This window comes from Anser anser (assembly GCF_964211835.1).
Source record: "Anser anser genome assembly, chromosome: 12".
Lineage (NCBI taxonomy): Eukaryota > Metazoa > Chordata > Aves > Anseriformes > Anatidae > Anser > Anser anser.
Genome location: NC_139733.1, coordinates 18,818,729 through 18,839,610, shown reverse-complemented (window position 1 = coordinate 18,839,610; position 20,882 = coordinate 18,818,729). Strand labels below are relative to the sequence as shown.

The following is a 20,882-nucleotide window of genomic DNA, read 5'->3' as shown; positions in this document are numbered from 1 at the left end:
TTTTTTGGCTTTTTTTAAACCTTCTAGAAGTTAAGATCCCTGCACTATCGTGCTGTGGAGATGAATATTTGTAGGATGTGCAGACGAAGACTTAATGGCCCTGACTGGTTTCATCTGGGGCCTCGCCTGCCCCTATTTAAGCTCAGGTCAGGGGTTTAGCCCTTTCCTGAGCTGGTTTGGGTGAGTGCTGGTGTTCAGCTTAGTTATGTCCCTGCCTGGCTGTGGAGCCTGCCCACAGACTGAGTTCTCAAAGCAATAGCTTTGGTGAACTTTCTATTGATGCATTTTCTTTGAGGTATTGTCTCTATGTAGATGATTTGAAGCATGAGGGAAAATATGTTGCTGAAGCGTGGCTTGGATGGTAACCTTTGTCATGGTCATTCTTGGTGTCCTTTTTTGAGAACATTTAATGCTTGGCTTTAACTTCACGGATCTACATGACAGTCTTGTTTGATTCACAGACGGGTCTTGTGATGGACATGCTTGTAGGCTCTCTTCCTGATATGGGAAGAGGTCAAGACTCTCCATGAGTGTAATTGCATAGTTCACTTATTCACCCAAAGTCATTTTGGAGTACTCCGGGGGCTGAGAGCACTAATGGAAGGTCAGCAACTTCATTTTAGATGGCTCAAGGTCAGAGTCTGATCTAGGTTGTATTAGTGAGGAAGCACAGCAAATCTCGTAGGTTAAATGTTTTTATTCCTCCTTGACACCAGCATAGCGGAATTGGAATGTACCCTTCAGAGCAGTTTAATTTATTATGATCAGATGAACAGGATTCAACAAACAGGACCCTGTTTTTCAGAATTATGTCTATTGACTGTCCCATGGTATTTTTAGCAGGTTAAATGCCTCTAGTGTTATGCTATTTTCTGTCTTAATGTGTCTCCATAGTCTGGCTGGTCAAACGGCAAAACAAAAAGCCCTCACATCAAACCCACATGTAGCCATTGAGATCTGCCTGACAGCAAGAAGAATAGTTGTGCTTATGGTTTATGACTGTCAAATATGCCTGGAGTTAGAAGCAAAGTAGCCTAAAGCTCTCCTCCTGACATTGGAGGACAGAAATAAGTTTAAGTGTAAAGTAATCCTTTTCCTGATGCATCAGAAAAAGCTTGACGGCCTTTGCCTACTGAGCAAACAAATCTCAGGAAAACATGGTGGTGGAGAATTGGATTGGGCACACTGTGAAGTTTCCTGTAGAAAGAAACTAATAGATCAAGTGCTGAGAGCATTTATTTTACATTAGGATGGAAGCTTACACAGCACGCTGCAAGCAGACTTTCTCCCCTGCCTCCTGGAAGCGCTGCGGTTGTGGGCACTGGCTCTGGGTTTGTGCACAGTGGCTGTCTTTTCATCTTGCCTGCCCATGCATATGTGTTGAGTCTCCAGCAAATTAGTGCTCCAGGGCTAATGAAAGAGCACTTCGAGAGCCTGTCTTTATGGACTGCTCTAATATATGAGGCTAATAAAGACCGAAGTGCTTGTGATTGACACTTGGGTCTCCACTAGAGTCCAAAATGTAGTTCAGCAAAGACCATCTGAAAAGAAAAGGAGAAAAGCCTAGAAGCATTTTGGGCTGAATAAGCCTAAGGATGGATTTGTGTGGAGGACTGATTCAGGAGTGTGGCTTTCCTGCTGGTAAGCCTGTTGACCTTTGTTATCCTCAGCTATCTCCATTTATAAAAATGAGGGATGCTGCTAATATTAATCTTTGTAATATGTTTTTGGCTCTTCTGGTGAGACTCTGGGTATTGTTTTCATTAATGCATGACAAGGTCCATAGGTCTCCTTGATACTAGAAGGCCAGATTTTAACATGTTTGGATAACATTTTGAAGTATGAGAGACACAGATTTTTGAATCTCTAGGGGCTACTATGATTCCAGAAACAAGTGGGGAAAATGAGTGAACTGTTTATTTTCAAAAACTAATAAATATTCCAAATCATTCTGAATGTATAAAAGTAACAATCAGGAATATGAATGTAAAACCTCTTTCTGATTAGATCTAAATATATAGGGATATGAAAAGAAATATGCAGAGCAGGATCTCTTCCATTATTAATGATGTTGCAGACATAATATGTGTCTTCTGGAAAGACACGCTCTTGATCAACAGCAGTTAGGAAACCATGAATTGCTACAATCACGGGTGAAATTCCGTGGCTTGTGGAGTGTGGCGTGGCTGGACCAAGTGGTTACAAAGAGCTACTCTGCACTGAGTAACTTTCCTTCGATTCTGTGGAAACAGTAGATACAGTTAATAGTGAAGCAGGACATGAAATGCAAGAAAAGCCCAGTAGATTGTGCTATCAGCCATCAAAATTGCCATCATTTTTGAGAGAGCTGAGTTTCAGTGATAAAAGGGAAAACATCTATGCCTTCAGCTTATTTTCTCTTTTTATGGAGCGTAAGTCTTTGAGAGGGTGTATAGCACCTGGGTATGTATTTCTTGTCCTACTGTTAGCCTATGGAAGTGCCTCATATTTAGGAACACTGGGGCAATTAAGCGTCTGGAAACCAAATGTGAAAAATTCAGCTCCTGCTGCAGGCTTCATCCACAGTCTGAGCTCATCCGTTGTGTTAACCTGTGTGTAGGAGATAACATCTCACCTACAGTATAAATGAACAATACAAGGAGGTGGAATAGATTATTGCAAGCTCAGAGTGGAGGTGCAGGGGGACGATCTGAGTGAAGCTCAGGTTCACTCACCTAATTTCAGGCTCTTGAGCTCGGGCACCAAATTTAGCCTGGGTGGAGAAAATGAAAGGGGGGCACTTGTCACAGTCTCCCTCTAACATGGAATAAAACATGTAGCTTATAACGGTTTCTCTTGCTTGAAATATGACAAAATCTATCCTCTGGGGGAGAGCAAAGATGGAGATCGGATCCTGGTGAAATGCTTTTGAAGATGAGGGATTTCTTACTGCAAGAAGAGCCTGGCCTAGTCGGGCCTAGCCCTAGTGGGCCTTCAGGTAACCCTGTAAGCAGCCAGCCAGGCTGCCTCCAGCCCCAGCAGCAGTCCCTTGGTAGCTGCTTTTGGGGTAATTGCTTGGTTAGGTTTTGTGTAAAACTGGTCTGTATAAGCAGACATGTAGAAAATAGCAAATTGTCAACACTAATGGATTTTATAATCGTTACCATTTCTAATTGCCTTTATAGTGTTTCAGAAGAATACCAGCTAACAGAACCACATTTGAAATGTTTGAATGAAAGCTGAAGATTGTACGGTAATGTTTGAAATCATTCATTGTTAGACATCATTAGGAACCCTATTTTTTGTCCATGTTTGATGCTACTGATTTAGCATTCAGCAGAGTCCCTTAGAATTGCATCAGTGTGCCTAAATTTAAGGCATGGGTTACTTCAAAATTTAAAGAGAAGTTTGAGCTCTTTAAAGCTTTACTCATTGTCAAGACAACTTACAAAAGCACATTGTGTAACACAAGGTAAGAATGACATTTGTTTTACATCTGCTTAATGAGGCTAAGGAGAGCCCAAGAAGCCAAATAAGGGACCAGCACTCTGAAGATGTCCATTTTAGTTACTTCTATGCTAGGATAAGACTAAACAGTGCTATTTTCCTCATCTCCCAGTTTTTCTACCTGTAAAATGGGGACAGTAACAAGTGTCCTTTGTAAAGCAGGTCAGGTCCCTCTAAACACCGAGAAAGCCACGAACAGGGGTTGTGCAGTGGTGCAGAGGTGGAGGAAGGCACTTCAGCAACTCCAGCACAGCCAAGCCTTTTAAACTCAGCTGGCACAAGTAGGCTGCTCACATCTGGAGTCGCTGGTGCCCCAGCGATACCCCAGGAGCTCTACTGAAAGCTGAAGCTAAACATATATAAATGTATTTGCTGAATTTGGACCTTGTACTTGAATTCTGGTGTCTAGAGGTTGCTTTACAGAGTTTCTCAGGACTCAGGTCTGCTGTTGTATTTTTATAACAATAGTTTGTGTGTTTTGGCAGTTAAGGTAAATTACATCATTTTACTCTTTCCACGTTTTATTTACCTCATTTCCTTTTCTAAAAATACACAAAAGATGACTATTCAGTGTATAAGGCACACTTGATATGAGTCTGAAATCAGACGCAGAAAAGCCAGCACCCCCTTGTCCTCCACTTCATTTAAAACGCATCGCCCACATCACACCCCACAAATAGATGCTGCTTGTGAAAGGCCGAGGTAGGAACAGCCCCAGGCTGCTCCAGAGAAGCAAAGGAAGGAAGAGGGAAAGCAGGAAAGGAGAGGGGGCCTTCAGCTTCCTCTTCAGGAGGAAGGCTGTGCCGGTGGGAGGAACCAGGCTGTCAGCCCCGCCGTGATCTGGGCAGCTGCCCGAGGAGCAGCTCTTTGCTGTCTTGTGCAGTTGACTCTGGTCTATCTTGGATGGTTTCTAACATATTGTGTGCCCATACTGTAAGGGTTTATGTGCGTATTTGAACCTCCGCCACCTGTTTGCAGACTGAATATGGATCCCTTCCAAGCTGATTGCCATCCTCCTCTTTGGAGGTTTGTGCTCTGCCATGGGCGTGGAGCTCCAGCACGTGGGTGCTCATCTCTGCTCTAGCACAGACCAGCAACAAAGGCGTTTTGAGCTAAGCTGGCTGACTTTGCCTGAGAGTTGTGGAGGGGTTATCTTTTTCCTGCTGCAGAAGAACCTGGAAAAGGATTTTTGGTTTCAGCGTAAACTTCAACCCTCCCCCAGGACCCCCAAAACCTGCATGGCTGCAGCTAGCACACCTGGGTGAAGAGTGGCTATGCAGAGAGCAAGAAATACAGCCTGAAGTCTGCCTTGCCATCACTCCAGTGATGCTCAGTTTAGGATCTGTATATAAAGTCATGGCCAAACTCCACAAACAGCCCATGTATTTAGTGGGGTCTCCCAGAAGAATGCTGCAATGGGCTAGACCAGAAGTCCACTTAGCCTGGCATTGTACTGTTCATCCTAAATAATAAATGTTACCCACTCCAGCGGTTTGTACAGATTAAAATCAATGACAGATCTCAGCAGAGAGGCAAAGTACCTCTTAAAACATTAATATTCCTCCTTTGCTATAAAGGGATTTTGCAGAGTGCTATGGTCAATGCTGTAGTCTACCTTCCACGTGAGGAAAAAAACTACAAATTCAGTGGTTATTCTCAAGAGATCTTTAACCCAATGTGTTTTAGATATTTATCCCCTAGGCTTTAGATATTTGCTTAACAAGAAGCTGATATCCAAAAAGTGTTTTGGGGCTAGGAATGCAGGGTTATACTACAGACTGCCAAACCTCCAGGAAATGCACTGATGGATTGTGCTGTGATGCATTTCACTTCTAGTTCTGAATTGTGCCAACAGCTCTTGGCCAAGGAAGGTGAAAGGACTTCATGAAGTCCTGCTTCAAGTTCTGCTCCATGCTGTGGACTAACATGGGTTTTCTCACCAACCCTGACACCTGAAATGGAGCCCTGCAGCCTCCCTCTCTGTGCTCAAGGTTCATGCTCCAGGGTCGACACCGTGGCCCTGCACGTGAGTGTTAGGAAAGCTCGCGAAAGGGCTGTCTGCAGCCGGGGCACTGCTGCTTTGCTGGCAGGCAGGACATGCAATCGTTTGATGTCAGTCTGGATCTGTCCTGAACTCAGTTCTGCGTTTGTGCTGCTGCCTTGGATGAAGGGTGGGGGTTCCTTTATGGCCTGCTGCGAGACTCCAGGCACACCCCACCTGCAGGTTCCTCCCTCTGTGCTCCGTTTGTCTGATCTCTCTGCTGTTGAAGGGCTTGTGGGACACCTGCCCCATGGCGTCCTGGTCCAGGCTGGTGTCTTGGGGTCATGTACAAGCCAGGAGGGGCTGCATGGCTTAAGGACTTCTCCATGTTGCCTTCATCACATCAGGTCTTCTCTGCCGTCACTTGTTCTCTGTGCACACTTGGTTCAGTTGCACCGTTTCCTGCAAGCCTTTGATTTCATTATAATGCAGCTATAAAACAGATGAAGAGTACTTATTCCAGCTACTATAAATATCGGCTGACCTTCTTTCTTCAAAGGAAGCTCACTCCTGTCTCTAGACTTTGATTTAGGATTATTTGTGGAAGGCAAATGGATGCATACATCACATCATTAGGGGAAATTACACTGATATTTTGAAGTATTGCACGCAGGAGGGTAGGGATGGTGAACTTCAATGGCTGAAATGAGTAGTGTTGGAATTTCTTGTGATACGGAGCAATCTCTGTGGGAGGCTGCGTGCGTATTCGGCAGGATGGAGCCCACTGGGGTTGGGGGCTGATAGCTGGAAGTTGGGCAGGGATGAGACTGGTGGTGTAGTGATACAGCTAGAAGTAGCTAAAATCAGCTGCTCGGTGATTGTGCAGGAAGTGTGAGGTGCTGTGAGTGAAGCAGGTGCAACGAATCTGCAAGGTGTATGGCAGAAAGCTTTGGAGGGTGATGTGTGAAAACCAGAGGGACAAAGATGCTGGGGTATCAGCCCCGAGTCTGGGCTGCTGGGAGTGGGAAGGAGCAGGATATTGCCACAGTCACGGCAAGAGGAAACACACCTGGGAGCATCTTCACATCTTCTGAGTGCAGACCAGAACTCCCGAGGAAGGGAAGGAAGAAGACCCCCAAGAAGTCTTTGCCAGCCTGGGAAGGATGCTGTAAAGCTGAGTTCTGTGAGTGCAGAAGGGGATACAGGCAAAACATGTAAGCAAGCCAAGCTGTTTATTCCTCTGTTTTAGCTAGGCACCGGGTAGCTGGGGACTGTAATCTGAAAATGTGGCACATGGGAAGGAGTGGCCTTGCTGGGGCTGATCACTTGTTTCTTACCAGAGGAGTCTAAGGCAAACTGATCATATTTACCTGGGAGGATTTCGGTTTTCCGAATTATTAAATGAACTGCCAAGGATTTGTGAAACTTTGGGAAGGATACCAGCCTGCTCCTTCGTGAGGATCGGAGCCTTAGGGTGCGTTTCCTCACCCTAAGTGCTGCGATGGTTTGTTTGGGGGAATAGATGGGACTTGCCACGGTGCCGCTCGTTCCCAAGGGACACCGGACCGGTGCTGCATTTACCAGCACCCCCCTTTTTCTCCGCCAGCCCCGAGGCTGCTGCTGCTCCCCCCTCGGGTCCAGGCAGCGACAAAGCAGGGTTTGTAGCACCCCAGCGCGGCTGTTCCCGAGCTCGGCCCATTGTTCCGCGCCGCAGCCGGGTGACAAAGGGCTGCCACAGCCCCTGGAGCCCAGCGCCCCCCTCCCGCTGTCCCCGAGCCCCCCGCGCCCCCCGGGGATGCTGCGCCCGGCCGGGGGCGCGCAGGGCGGGGGGGGCCGCGGCCGGTCCCGGAGCCCCCTCGGGGCTCTCCGGGAGGGGAGAGGGGGCCGGGAAGCGGCTGTGCCCCCACCCCCGGGCAGGGGGGGCCGGCGCTAAGCCCAGCCCAGCCCAGGCGCCGCAGGGAGGGCGGCCCGGGCGGGGATGCGGGGCCGGGCTGGGCTCCGCCGGCCGCCCCCCGTGTGGTGCTGAGCCCCGCCGGAGCCAAGGTAAGGGGGGGCGAGGGGACACGGGGTGGGGGTGTGTGGGGGGCTGCGGGGCTTCTCGGTGATCCCTCAGCCCCCCCCGAGCTCGGGTTGGGGGTCCCCGCGGTGCGGGGGGCGCTGCTGGATGCTCTCTGCCTGCCGCAGGGCGTGCGGAGGGGGGGGACCCGCTGCTGCCCTCGCCTTGGCGGTGCCGAGCCTGCCAGCCGGGGCTGGCCCCGCGCATGGCTGCGGACGGACAGACAGACAGACGGACAGACGGACAGCAGGGCGCTGGTGCCGGCCCCAGGCCGAGCAGAGGAAGCCTTACGGCGCTTCCTCCGCTTTTGTTGCCGGCGTTCGCCTTCCCGGCTTCGCCTGGCTTCCTCCCGGCTCCCGGAATAGCAGCCGGCATTGCTGCCTTCCCCGCATTGTTCTCGGGGGGCTCCCTCTCGCCTCGCTCTTCCTCCGGCCCCAGCCAGCAGCAGGTTCGCGGCTCCCGGACCTGCCTCCCGGGGCGGCTTCTCCCCGGCCCCCCGCGTGAAGCCTGACAGCCGTGCCCCGGTCCCATCCCCGTTCCCGGCAGGAGGTTTAAACTGCACCCAAATCAACTTTTTTTTTTTTTTTTTTTTTTTTCAGAAGCTGCTGCGTGGCCAGGGCGTGATTTCTGGTGGCCTCTGCAGCACTTCGCGTCGGCTGGGGTGATGCTGGGCGCTGCGCCCCTAAGCCAGGCTTTCCAGCCCAGCTGTAAATGATGGGAAATAACTCAATGCTTTAATTTTGACCAGGGAGCTCCCTGTTTTCGTATGTGGGAGTAGGTGGCCCTCAGCTGTGTTGGATGGATGCAGCTGGGGACTTGAATTGAACACATTAATCCCGGGCAGGGGAGGTGAGCGTGCCCGTGGTGGCTGGAGGACGAGGTCCAGGGAGAAGCTGGGTCAGGAGTTTGGGTCTGAAGCGCCCCATCCCCACCCCCTGCAGCATGCTGGTGTTACCCGGACCCATTTGGAGGTGTTGGTGGGTCTGTGCTGGGCCAGAGGGCGGCCAGTAGCTGCTGTCTGCAGGACTGGGCTGCTTACGGGGCTTTGTTCTGTAAGCTCTTCCTTAGGGTTTTACCTAATGGGAAGCAAAGAGCAGCTGAGCTCGTTCTTGTAACTTTTGCAGGATTCCCAGCAGTGAAGTGGCCTTTAATCGGGTCTTACGTGGCTACAGCCTGGGAGGTCTTTGAGCAGCAGGAGGGCACTGGCTGGAGAGCTGCTCTGTGGGCTGGGGAGGCTGCAGGGCTTCCCTTAGGGCTGCTTCACGCAGAGGTGGGGACGTGTCTAGGAACAGCTACCTGCTTTCACTTGTGGTCTCACTTTCTTGAATGATTCCTTGAAGATTTTTAAGAGCTGCTTCTGCAGGAGTTAGCAGCGCTTGCCTTAAAGATTTATCTTCCCTGCAACTGAGTGGGTTTCCAGGTTTGGTTTATCCCAAGATTTGTCTTCCTGATTTCCTTGGACTTCCGTGGGTGCAGCTGTGTCAGACTTGATCTTTTTACTTGGATTCTGATGTATTGGACGTGTCAGAAAAACTTAGTATGAAAATGCGCTTCAGTCCATTAGAAATGTCATCTTTGTCAAAAGGCAGCAGTTGTACAGAAACCTTCCAGTCCACTAAGTGCTGGAATGCCGTAGCTTTGAAGACATGAATTCCTGAGCTCTGTCACGCAGGTGACCGTTTTCCTGTGGTTTGCTGTGAGGATGCTGGTTTTGTAGGTGCTGAAGCTGGGGTGTTTTTTGGGCTAGTGAGATGAAATGCTCTCTGCCCAGTGGGGCTGTGGATGGGCGCAGGCCAGCCTGCCCTTAGCTGCTGGTAATTAAAGCAGTGGAGGAGAAGAGAGGCTCACTGCAGGGCTTACGTAATTTTCAAAGATCTCTTGCACATTGTCCTCTTTTCTTCCTCCGGTGCTCCTTAGTGTCCACTGAATGGCAGAGGAGGGAAGGGGAGGCATCTCCAGGCATCTGAGGCCTCTTCTTGTGCCTGTTGCACCTCCAGTGGAGATGGTGGCTCAGTGTCAGGCGCTTTTGCGAGCAGTAGTATAAATTAAAGCTGGGGGATGAGCAGGTTAGAAGGTTAATGAGATGTCTGAACTGAATTGATTTTTCCATACAAACTGGCTATAATGTTTTCTTCACTTTCTCCCCATCCCTGGGATGCCGTGTTTCAGCAGTCAAAGGGTGTAAAAGGAGCAGCAAAAGGGCTGGAGGCGCGGAGAGTTGTGGAGAACTGGAGAACATGGCTGGAAAACCTTGGTGTTCCTCCCTAGGTGTGTTGACACAACTTTGGCCAGAGTAAGGGAGCTCAGTTAGGGCCCTGTCTTCTCATCTCAGCGTTGTACAGGCTGGCTAGGAAGACCAGTGGAGGAGGAGCTGTGCTGTGATGGAAAAGGATCCCCGGGTCCCGAGCTGCCAGGCAGCATCCCAGCCAGGGCGGCGCTGTGGCTCCGGTCAGCCGGTGGCGTGCCAAAGGGCACACCTCGAGTTCAGGCTGCGTGGGAGCAAGGTGCAGCTCGTCCTGAGCTCCTTTGATATGAGGCCTCGTGCTTAAATCACGATTCAGACTTTTCCTGTTGGATTATACACCAAAAAATCTTAATTTATATTTAAGAAAAAAGCCAGCTCTGTAAGAGGCTAGTACCAGGCTTTAACTTGCTATTTTTCTAGCTAGTACAAGTGAAACAGTTTTCGTGCTTAAAGGGGAAGCTGGAGTGAACGTCAGGGCTGCCTGCAGACGGCAGCTCTCACACAGCAGCACAATTCTTGTTTAAGGTTCCCGAGCAGCTGAGGACAGCTGTGGAGCACATGAGCATGGCAGATGAAGGAGGATCGAGCTGCTCGGATCACCTCGTCACTGCAGCAAGGGCTGGTGGAAGGCAGGCGTAGGCTTGGCACCTCTGCATTTCTGATCGGACCTCGGATAAACCAGTGTGTGCCATTGCTACGAGGCTGGTCAATGCTTCAAACTCTGCTGAGATTGTGGTTGAGTCTAGGGCTGAGTGCACGAAGTAGGTCGCTGGGCATTATTGATAAATGAGCTGCACCCTTATCTCGTGGACCTGGCCATCAGCGTTGTGTGACAGCAGTTAGTTATGGGAACAGTTCCTTGGCTGGCTAAGAGCATGTATATCTATTTTTTAACAGGCTAAGCAGTTTGCATCCAATATAATGATGAAAAGCCACAAGGAAAGCTGCTGTTGTTTGGTTGCAGCCGTTTTGAAGCATTAAGCCTTCCTCTTGCCCCCAATCATAATGCATCAGTGCTTTCAGCAACTGTTAACAATTCTGTGGTTAAATGGTATAGCTTATAGAAAGCAGGCATTTTTTTCTTATGCTTTTTAAAAGCAACACAACAAACCACCGAAACGTGGCTCCTTCGGGATTGTAATTTTTGGAAAGCATAGATTGCACGTTGACTACATGCAGACTGTAATTTCAGCTAGCCCTTTGTTTTTGCTTAGTCTGTTTGCAGGGCTCTTCCCCAAAAGTTGGGGAAGGACGTGCTTTGGTGATGGCTTCTCGGCTTAGAGCCTGACCTGGTAGTTGGCCGCAGTACACAGAGCAGACAAGTTTTAGGTTTTCTGCAGCTCTCACAACTTCAGCGCCAAGGAAGGGGACTTGAGTGCAAAGGAAGAAGGATGCTGAAGAGAAATGCATGTCTACCGTGGTCATCTTGCTAGCTGTTGGCTGCTTTAACAAACCACTACAAAAGCTGTTGTCCAAGAGTTTATAAAATTCCCTCAGACCTTCAAATGTCCAAAGCCCCGACACCAAGGTCCTTGCATTCCTCTGCCGGTGCAGGAGGGGTCCCTGCTACGTGCTTCTCCTTCACAGCTGAATATTTTCAAATGTGGTGAGTGCTGGGTGTGACCAGAGCAGCTATGGTCTAGTTATGGTGCTAAAAGAATTAAGCCACTGCTTTGTTGGTCTTAAGGGCATGCGTGTGATCAGTTATTGCTGATATCGATCAGGACTGACCAGCTGAAATCACCACAGCCTGCCTGGCCGTGTTCTGCTGTGTGCCTGTGCCTTTGCGGTGGGAATTGGGTACCCCAAACCCTCTCTAATATGTGCGAGATGTGTACCCTACAGTTTTTCTAATGCTAATGACTGGGCTATGCTTAGTTTCTTTGAAAGAGAATTCCGTAGTCTGGTTAATCTCCGCATGTAAGAATCTCTCATACAATTAATCCTTTATTTTTTCAGATCCTAGTGCATGAGGTGGTTTTGGAACCCAATCCATTTACCTTGTGTTGCGTTACAAACAATCTCCTTTTTCCCGAAAGCAGAGACAAAACGAAAACGGACGCTTCTGCATATTCTGTAGGGCAGTGGTTATTATTGCTCTGTGGTGTTTACGTAAAATATTTCAGAGAATTATCTTCTCCCCACAAACATTCCAAGAAAGATTACTTTCGAGGCTCATCAGTCTTGAAAAATTTTATAGGAAATCCAGTGATGAGAGAAAATCCAATGGTGAAATCGTGATCCTCTTGAAATTAACTGGAATTGTGAGGCCAAAATTTTGCCTGGAGTTTTACTTAAGAATTTCCTTGGAATACTGTTTGTGTGCTTTAGAGCTGTGGAATTGCACAGTTTTACTGAAATACCAGTTCCCATGTGTTCCAGCTTTATTCATAAATGATCCAGCTGATTTTTCCCCCCCCCCTTGAAATGAGGCCTAATATGATTAGGAAACTCCTGGAGTATTTTGATTGTTTTTAAATGGTAGATTAAATAACATCAGCAAATAGTTGGGCATCCTTTCTCCTTATTTCCCAAGAAGTCCTAGAAGGACTTGAGCTCATTACGAGCATCTTGGGGCAGAGACTGTTTTCTGTTGTTTAGAAACAAGCCTGAAAGCAATAATAATCACTGGGTATTTTGGAGAGCACTTGACTCAGCCTGCCCTGGCCCACAGAGCATGGCAGAGGCGATGGCTGTGGTCAGAGCGTGCTGAGTATTTTCATATGGCAGCGCTTGATGTGCTCATCTCTTTGGTTTAAGGCTCGAGTAAGAGGTGGAGGAGGAGGATGATGTGGTGGGAAGATGTAGGGGTGCATAGAGCAGGAGGCAAGCTCGGGTTGGTGTGGGGCGAAGGAGCCCCCAAAGCCAGCAGGAGGAGGAGAGCAGCTCGGCGGGGCAGATCCAGACCTGGCTGGGCGCTGCACAAAAGGCAGCTGCCATCCGTAATCTAGCCTCAGGCTGAGATCATAGCATATTGATGTATTTTATCTGACATAATACCTCTAGAGACAGTGCAGTGCTAAATGCACGGGCTACAGGAACGCGGTTGCTGCATCAGTCCCAAGAATCTCGCTTGGCTCTTATGGAAAGCAGATGGACACATGCTCAGGAGCTGTTGTGCAAGAAAGCTTGGTCTGAAGCAAAACTATAAAGAAAGCAATAATTAAAGGTAAAGTGCCTTAAATATCAAAAGATTAAAAGAGATTAGACCTCGATGTGATCTGTCACATTTGTCCCTGAAGGTATTTGTGGTGGAAACATGTACCTGGAGTGTGGCAAGCATCTCCAAAACGCTGGTCCCCAACTCACGGGGGTAGCTAACAGTTGTTTCATGGTATGGAGGTTTTCTCCTTACTTTCATTTAGTTGGAAGACAATCTTTCATTACTCTTTCTATTTTAATTTAGACTTATGTTCCTAGTTTAGAAAGCAAACTAATAACCCCTCCAGAATGCAGATCCAGCAATTTAAGCATATTTAATTCTGACACTGATTTTCCTCTTGTGCATAATGTGGAGGAAATATCTTTATTTGCAGGAATGATGCCTAGGAGCAGAACCTGGCTGAAAGCAAATTCTAAATGACCAAAACTTTAATAATACTCCTTCAGTAAAGTGACTGCACCATGTGTGAAAGCTGCGTATGGAGCAAAAGGGTGAAACATGGGGACTTTAAAAGGATGTGCTGCAGTGGGAGGCTTTCCAACCTCTACCATATTACTTGCGTAGCTTTACAGTAAAATACAACAGTTTTTAAACACTTGTTCCTCCCCCGATACCAAAAAAGCTTAGCATAGGGCTGATTCTAATGCTGTAGCCATTAAAATCCAGTTGGAGTTTATTGAAAGTGTGCTTGTCAGTGGAATGTAGAAGGAGAGATGTGTACCTGTTGTGGAGGTAATGTACCGGAGTTTCTGGATACCTGGACTCAGTTTTCTTTGATCTTTCGAAATGAATGTTTAGGTAACGAACTGAACTTTTTTTAACACTTGTCTCCACATCGAAAATGAATCTCACCTCCTGATTTAGCAGTCTCTGCTCTTGTGCACAGGAACAAGCTCGGAGAAGTGATGTTTCCTAATCATTTCTACAGCACAACCTGATCCTGCTTGCAGGGGAGTCAGAAATGGGAAGCTCCAGGAGGTGTCTGTTTGGCAGCCTCGATGCTGATGCATTATCTGGCACGGAGCAAATGTTTATGTGCTTATCTGTCAGTATTTCCTAATGCTGACCATGTGAGTCTGCTGCTCTTGGCAAAGCATAGCTCGCTTTCCATGTTTTAGCCTTCATTGCACTTACAAGTAAATCGCCATAAGGGTTGGATTTGAGTCTCTGCTGGAAACAACAGAGGAGCCATCTAATAAGCTTTCCGTGGAACAGGAGGTGAACTGGAATTGAAATCTAATAAGTGAACGGGTCCCAGTTAACCTGAGGCATCCGGGGGCGCCGGCAAGCTTGGCTTGACGGCTTTTTATAGGCAGTAGTGTGAAGCAGGTAAGGAACGTGCCAAAGTGAAGCTTCCAAAGTTTGTCACTTTGAATTGATTATTGCTGGGGGAGGAGAATAAAACAGAGTGCTTTCCAGATCTGCCTGAGAGCAGATGGGGGGGGGGGGGAACTGGGGGTGTGTGTTTGTGCTGGGGTTACCGGTGTGATCGAAGATCTTGCTTTCCCCTTGCAAACCTTGCTTGTCTTTAAAAATCTTAGTGACCACTGCTTTATTACCGCTGACTTACAGGAGGACTTGTGATGTATGGCACCATTTGTTTTAGTGGACCCCAGTGATAGGAATCCCTTGATTGTCCACTCCCAGTCAAAGGGGGACGTGGGTTTGTGGTGGGATTAGAAGGGAAAGGTCTCCAGTGTGAAAATAAACTGGAGAGAAAGGAAGGTCTTGCTGTGCTGCATGCCATGTAAGATATTTTTTGGTTTACTGTTAAATAGGTTTCATAAGAAAAGGTATTTGAAGAAGTCCATAGTTAAAAACTATTCAGCTCAAGTGAGCCCACCTCTAAGCCCGCTTTGGGGCTTACTGAAGGTGTACTTTTGGGGTTTACTGCTGACCCGGGTGATCCTGGCTGCTGGCTGGGCTCCTTCCCCTCCCAGCACTGGGCAGGTGAGTTCAGTAACTTTAACCACAAATTTTCAGCCCGAACCTGATTTTTTAACCCTGTGCCAGTGGCTGTGATTGCCGGTGCAGTGCGTTAAGGTCTCCTCCTTCAGCAGCTGCACCCTATCACGGCGTCATGTGCCTGCTAGGGCACACTGCGCCTCTTCTCCTTCCTGTAGGGGAAATCCTGTCCCCTTTTCCCATCTCTTCCACACGACTTGGCTGTAGCCTGGGGTGTGCAGCGGCTGAGATGCGGGATGTGTATTCAGACACATTCGAGTGCCACCGTTGCTTTCAACTACGGCGTAGCTGCGTGGGATCTCAGCGGCACCAGGAGCGAGGCTCCCTGTTTGCTCCAACAGTTGTCTCCAGCTCCGCCGTTTCAGTGCAGGGTGTCTGCTTGTGCTTTGTGGTACACTGCCTGTCTGGCACTTCCTCTGCACGGTTGTAATTGTTGTTTTGACATGCTAGCGCTGTTCTGTAGCCCTGTCCTCCTAAAATAAAACGTGGAAAAAAAGAAAGTCGAGAAAAGCTAACCCTGGGTGGGGCAGGGCTGGGAGCAGCAGCCAGAGGAAAAACAAAGGGGACTTGTGCGAAGTAACTCGGAGTGGCAACTGTGGGAATGCTGCAGGGAACCAACTGGCCACCAGCTTGTCATTAAAAGCTTCGCCCAGTGATTCCAGGTAAGTGGAAAAACAACCTGACGTGCTCTTCCAGACCACTGCTGGGCTGTCTGTGGTCCTGCTGAAGGCAGCACGGGAGCAGGTTTCCTGCTCTTGTGGCTGTTTGTCTCGAAGAAGGGCGTTGTGCTGTTCCCGTACCTTGCAGCCAGTGCAGACACATGAAGGCAGGCCTGGGAGGTGTGCTGTGCCCTCAGCTGGGACCTGAGCCGAGAGCTGGACTGGGATGTGCTGGGGGCACGCAGGGCGATAGTTGCAGGCTTAAGCCTGTGCTGGGAGGTGCCACAAGTTATTTCGTGTTTTCTCCTTTATTTTTGGTGTGCTGCTGGCTTCTATAGTTGCAGTCCTGCCTCTTAAATGTTCCTGCGAACTGCTCAGCCCCTAACTGACGGACTAGTGCTGAGGTCTTTTGGCCTGTGCAGAACAGCTAACCCGAAATAACGGTGGGCTTGCTTTGCTCCGTGGTGGAGCTACCGAGCGTTTCAGTGCATGGTATGGAGACAACAGGCTGCCGGGGAGGAAGGCAGGAGCCATCATGTGTACGGCCTGGCTGAGCAGCCTTCCTCGCCTCTCCAGCTGCAGGTGGGCTTGGTGCTGACATGCAGGGGTTTGTCTGCAGCCTCCTCCTGCCCCTGGGGGTTTGTTTGCAGCCTCGGGCTGCGAAGCAGTGCTGTGCCGAGCCGCTGGATGTGGTGGGTGCATAGCAGATGAAGTTCCTGCTTCCTTTCTCCTAGGAAGTCTTATTTGCTTCCTTGGAATCCGGAGGAGGAAGAGGAGATGGAGCCCATCACTAACTCCAGGCCTTTCTGCAGAAGAACATCTCGGTGCTAGCAAGCAGCCGTGCTGCGGGGTGCTGCCCAGTGCCCTGCTCTTCCTACTCAGATGAGTCAAGTAGGTTGTTTTACAACAAACTTGGAAGAAAGGGAAAATGTTTTCTTTGCCTGTAAGGCACATGCTCGGCATGCAGTTGTGAAGCGTGCCGCGTGTCTGGTATCTTGTACCCAAGGGCTGGCGCAGAAGCTCTGCAGGATGCTCGGCTATTCCCAGCTTCTGGCGGTGGCAGGGGCAGCGCTGCAGCTCTGTGTGAGTGCTGCCCGGGGAGGGCAGGGCCCTGCCTGCTGCCGTCTCCAGCTGCACCCCCAGGCACCTCCCGGTCCCGCACGCTGTGCTCTCCAGCCCCTGGGCCTCTCCCAGCCCCGGGGGAGGCTTTGGGGCGGCCGTGCCTCCCGGGGCGGGCGGGAGTGGGAGCTCCTGTTGTGCAGGAAGCGATGGCTGATAAGGCTCCGGGTGCTGCTCTTCCCAGCGCGCCTGGTATCCGGCGCTGCTGGAAGGGAATGAAAGGCTTTGGAGGGGGGTGGTTTGGTGGGGAAGTCTGTAACAGATGAACCGACACCTGGGCGTAGCTTGCTTGCTTCTCCTGGGGCTCCTGCAGATGTGGGAGCAGCCTCTAGCAGCGGTGCCCATCACCTCAGGCTGGGGGGGCTTTGGTTTTTAGGCTGCACATCGCATTCAGTCCCTGGTATCGGTGGCTCTTGTGCAAGTTTTGCCTGGGTCCATGAGATTTGTGCCGTAACCCCTGTAAGCTTGGAAGACCCCTGGTTCCAGCCTGGTGCTGGCTGCCAGGTAGGTTTAGCACAGCCTTCCTGGCCACGAGGATCTCCCGGAGTTAGCCCATCGGTACCGCTCTTGGTCCTGGGAAGCGCTGCGTAGGCTTGCGGAGCGTGAACCTGAGGCTCCTGCCATGAGATGCAGAGGCTGGTTGTGTGGGGGAGAAACAAGGAAAGGAAAGATGAAGGGAAGAAAAATCAAGGAAAACTTAAAGCATTTTTTGGTGAACTGGAAAGGTCTGCCTGAAATACTTAATTGTGAGTGGTCTCTCTCATGTGCATGGCTCACGTAAGTGGCGCGGTGACTCCTGGAGTGAAAGAGGTGATGTTGTGAGGCTTTTCACAGCACAGACTGGGTGTGCAAATAACCACCAAAGCACAAGGTTTGTACTGGGCAGTGCAAAGAAACATACTGGCAGGTATTTGGTGGGCGCAGACATCAATGCAGGGGACCCATTCAGTGCAGTGTTACAAGAGGTGGTAGTGCAGAAGGCTGAGAAAACAGGTACAAGCCTGGTTTGGATTTGCTCCATTTTAGGAAATTCTTCAGATAAGCCCGTGCCAGGCACCAGCGCTTTGGCCTGAACAACAAGCAGGAGTGTTCGAGGCAGAGCAGTGACTACAACAGAGTACGTTTGGGACCAGACACTGATGGGGAGCCAAGCAGGGGGACTTCTGTGCCTGCAGGAGGCTGCTCAGCGTTGGTGTCTCCGAGGGGCTGGCCTGGGCTTCAAGGAAAGGATTTATTTACACCTGTATATAACTTCACGTACAACTTCCAGTTGTTTTGTTTTATCGTGACTTTCTTGCTTTAAAGAGCTCTTTGTGCTACGTCCTGATCTGGTATGCATAACAGAGATGTAGGATGAAGTGCGGCGTTTCTCTCCGGGGGAGGAAGGATTCAGAGGCGTTTAGCGATGGTGCTTTGTGCCCTGCTCAAGCACAAAAGGCTTTGAAAGTTGGGGTTGTCCCTTCGGTGTGCAATTATTTCAAGCAAACAATTTCTCTGAAGCTGTGCTGTGTGCCTAAGGGGAGGATGGGGCAAGACAGGAGCAGGAATTAAATTGCGGCCTCCCCCCATGCCTTCGGTGAGCTTCGGTGAGCTGTTATTACAGGCTGGCAATATCAGCGCTACTGAAGTCATTCCTCCGAAAATGAGGTGGTGGTTCTCCGAAGCACTGCGCTCCTGGCGCTCCTAACAGGTGCACGTTCAATTAAAGCGCATTTAACTTCATTTAAAAGAAATAAAGATGCAGGTATTGATTAAAACAGAGCTCGGCCATGGGCACGCAGCCCTGCCCTGTCCCTCAAGCTCTGCTCGTGAGGCCAGAATCACAGTTTCTTGTGAGCTGGGCAGGGATGTGCTGTATCTACCCAAATTTTGAAGACAACCCGTAACAGAGGAATGTGTTTTGCATGCTCATCATTCTTAGGAAACTAACCGTGAATGTAAAGTAAACCTCGAGCAAATGTTTGGAGGGCTGAGGGGCTTTAGAGGAATGGCACAACCCCCAAATTTGGGGAGAGCGATTCATCCTGACGTAGTTGCCTTGTCCTTGAGCTCCATCTCAACGAGCGCTGCATGGGTGGTTACAGTAAACCTTCCTTCTAATACGTGTCTGAGTACCTGATATTCAAAATGGGATTAGGAGAGATGAATTGCTGCTGAAATTGGTAATAACAGAAGGCAAACCTGTCTGACAGCATCCGCCTTATGATCTGCTGGGAGCAGGCAAAAGAATCCTTAATTAACTTTTTTTGCAAGGGTGGGGTGCTGTTTCTGTGCAGGATTCATTTAGGAAAGGCCCAGCTGGAGCTGCTGTTGCCTGAGTTCCAGTAGCCTAATGAATTGCCCCAAATTAGCTCCTAGCCTGAAATGGGTACTGGGTTTGAGGGGAAAAGCTGAAATGGCTGCAGGGCAGGGAGCTGACTTGGGAAACTTGTGAAAGCCGGGCAATAGTGTCAGCTCTGACCTGGCGTTGTCAGAACCACCCCAAAAGCTGGTTACCAAAAGCTCTGCGCTGTTCCTGCTTTGGTTTTCCACCTGCTGCCTGCGTGAGGCTGCTCAGCCTGGTGCAGGGGTTGCACCCAACCTGCAGCAGAGCGAGAACGCTTTGTGCTTGGCCTAACAGAAAAAGGGCCTGGGTTTGGGGGCGGAGGTGGCCCCGTGTGCACCCGAGGGCACGATGCTCCGCTGGGAGCTGTGGCTGAGCGCTGGCACTGCCCTGCCCCGGGTCCGGGTGCGGCAGCGTTCGTGCCTTGAATTCTGGCCTCCCTACCCCCTGCTCCTGCGCGTCTCCAGCTGCTGCTGCGGGGTTTCTGCGGGTGCACGCGGCAGTCGGATGGTTGGGAGCTGCCTCAGCTGTTGGAGGCAGCAGTGCCGGGCTTATCTGCACGGTGCTGAGGACTCGCCGCAGAAAGCGTAGCTGCTGACTGCTGTAGTAGCAGAAACGTTCCTCCCTCCAGCGGTGCTCAGTCACTGCCATCACGCTAGGCCTGTCCTGGGTTGCTGTGGATTTCTTCTTGTAAAGTAGACAGAAAACGGGGGGGTTATTGCAAAGTGGCAGGTGATTGCATAGTTATCTCAGGGCTGAACTCACGTTACACAAGTCTCGAAAGACCGTCCTGTCCGCTGCTGGAGCGGTTGGATGGGGCTTGAGCGCGGTGGTGTCTGACCAGGCTGCTTTGGTGCATCTGCCACGGGTTTGGGCAAGGGTCCTTATAACACCAGTGCTACAAGGAGACTGTCGCCTTCTGATGGCCCTGTGTTTCTGAAAGCTCATTGTTAGATGCCCAGCGGTGTTCAGTGGGTGATGAATTCTCAAGGCTTTCCAGTGCTGCTGTGTGGGGATGTGTGCCGAGGTGCTTGCATCAGAGATGCTTGGTGAAATTTGGAGCTGTGTGGAGCATCTGGCTTTCAGGGTTGCTCTGAACTAGCAGGCCTGGGTTGCTGCTCTCATGAAGAGGTTGCTGAATCCAAAGTTCACATAGGACCGATGGATTCTGTTGGAGTTCAGGATCAAATTTTCAGAGCTGAGGATTTAAAAATTTTACATGCTGTGGAGCTGTAGCCGCGTTTCTGTCAGTTCCTGTTTTAACGGCTCTAAGGTGACTTTTTAATCTGTTCTACATATCCTGCGTGCAGAGCAGTGCCAAGCAGCCCCTTCTTGTGAATTCTGTTAGAAAATCTAAGTCAGCTCCAAAATAACAATGAACAACAGCTGAAAAGCGGTGCTGCTGCTCCGAGGGAGAAATATGATAGACCAGGCTCCATGTCTTTGCTAAATTACACCGGGAGCTATTGCAGTGAGCAGGAGCGCTGCCATGTGCCGATGTTCCTGTGAGTTACGAGCACATTATCCTGCTGCATGCATGCTGCTGCTCTAGGCGCTGCTGGGCACGGAGAGCCTGCACACAGCTTATCCACCAGCTCTGCTCGCTCAAAATATTTGTCACATCATCTTTTCTCTCCTTGTTTCAGGCTCTCCGTTTCAGACGCTCTCACAAGGTATGAGCAGATCGATCCTTCCCTTCTCACCCCCTGCCCTCTCCCCATCACCGTGTGGTCTCTGGGGCTTCTCCTGGTGGTTTTGCTTCCTGTGCTGCTGAGATGTGAGCTGACCTGGGGGGCTGGCTTCAGCTCCTGATTTAAAATCAGTGCGGGCACTTGCAGAACAGGATCAGCAAATCTGTTTGAATTACTGCTGCACTGCCTGACTG

At 49.9% G+C, this 20,882-nt stretch overlaps 1 long non-coding RNA gene across 2 annotated transcripts in view; it reads left to right on the top strand.

Annotated features, from left to right (window-relative positions):
* The first annotated feature begins 249 nt into the window (after positions 1-249).
* Positions 250-20,882, top strand: part of LOC310880035 — a 32,108-nt gene continuing 11,475 nt past the window's right edge. The window contains exon 1 of one of the 2 annotated variants that reach the window (XR_014571343.1): positions 250-6,681. This is a non-coding gene — a long non-coding RNA (uncharacterized lncRNA). Of the gene's footprint in view, positions 6,682-8,378; positions 8,576-20,882 lie in introns of those variants that run through there. The other variant, XR_014571344.1, reaches the window with a different exon arrangement.